Genomic DNA, 1,147 nt, shown 5'->3' with positions numbered 1-1,147 from the left:
GTGGCTGGGGAGGCGGCTGTGGGGTGGCTGCTGTGAGGGGGCCACTCGTGGCCCCATCACCCTACAGGGACACGGCCCCCGCGGCTGCTCAGTGCCGACATGCTCAGACCCATGGGCAGGGCTGGCACCGCCCCGGGACAGACCCACAGCCCCGGACAGACCCACAGCTCCAGGACAGACCCCCCGACCCCAGGACAGACCCCCGGCGCCATACACCCCCCAGACAGCCCCACAGCCCCCAGACAGCCCCACGGCCCCGCTGGGGACGAGGAGGCTCAGCCCCACCTCCCAGCACAACTTCAGCCCAGTACCGCCCAGTATAACCCAGCACAGACCAGCATGGCCCAGGTCTAGCCCAGAATAGCCCAGTATAACCCAGCACGGCTCAGCAGAGCCCAGGACAGCCCAGTTCCAGCCCAGCCCATTTCCAGCCCATTTCCAGCCCAGCCCAACCCATTTCCAGCCTAGCACAGCCCAGCATGGCCCAGTGCAGCCCATTTCCAGCCCAGCCCAGCCCATTGCCAGCCCAGTGCAGCCCAGTACAGCCCCTTTCCAGCCCAGCCCCAGAGCCAGGAGGCGCTGAGCTGGGTCCCAGCCCAGCTCCTGCCCTTGACCCCAGGGTCCTGGATGCCGCAGGAGCTCCCAGCCCCGGTGCCTCCGCGGGGTCCCCTGGGGGGGTCCAGTGCCGTGCCAGCCCCCTGGCTCCGGTCCCGGGGAGCAGCGCAGGGACACAGCTCAGCTCCGTCTGGAGGATCCCAGCCGGGGGCAGCTCTGCCAAGGACCGGGGCTGGGGGTCCCACAGGGAGAGCCGGGGAGGCTGCAGAGTCTGGCCAGCAAGGCGGGGGCTGGGAGCAGGAGGAGCAATTAAAAATGGAGCAGCAGAAACCGAAAGAGCCCCGAGGGCTGGAGTGTGCCCTGTGCCCACACTGCTCGGGGTTGCACATGGGACAGCTTGGGGGTCTCTTGGCGATGGCAGTGGGTCCGGCAGCCCCTGCCCACGGCCCTGCCTGGGGGTGCCCATGGAGCTGGGAAGCTGCCAGCCCCTCACCCTGCATCCTGCATGGCCTATCCCAGGGCAGGGGCACCCAGGACCCTGGTGTGGGCAGCAGGATGGGTTCACCATGGGAAACATGCCCCCTGAGCCGAA

General features: G+C 68.9%; 1 protein-coding gene across 1 annotated transcript in view; it reads right to left on the bottom strand.

Annotated features, from left to right (window-relative positions):
* TCF15 (transcription factor 15 (basic helix-loop-helix)) overlaps positions 1–1,147 on the bottom strand; it is a 24,847-nt gene that overhangs the window by 22,539 nt on the left and 1,161 nt on the right.

The sequence above is a fragment of the Aptenodytes forsteri genome, unplaced genomic scaffold (genome assembly GCF_000699145.1).
Source record: "Aptenodytes forsteri isolate BGI_AS27 unplaced genomic scaffold, ASM69914v1 Scaffold422, whole genome shotgun sequence".
In the NCBI taxonomy this organism is placed as follows: domain Eukaryota; kingdom Metazoa; phylum Chordata; class Aves; order Sphenisciformes; family Spheniscidae; genus Aptenodytes; species Aptenodytes forsteri.
This window is presented reverse-complemented; position numbering and strand designations above follow the sequence as displayed.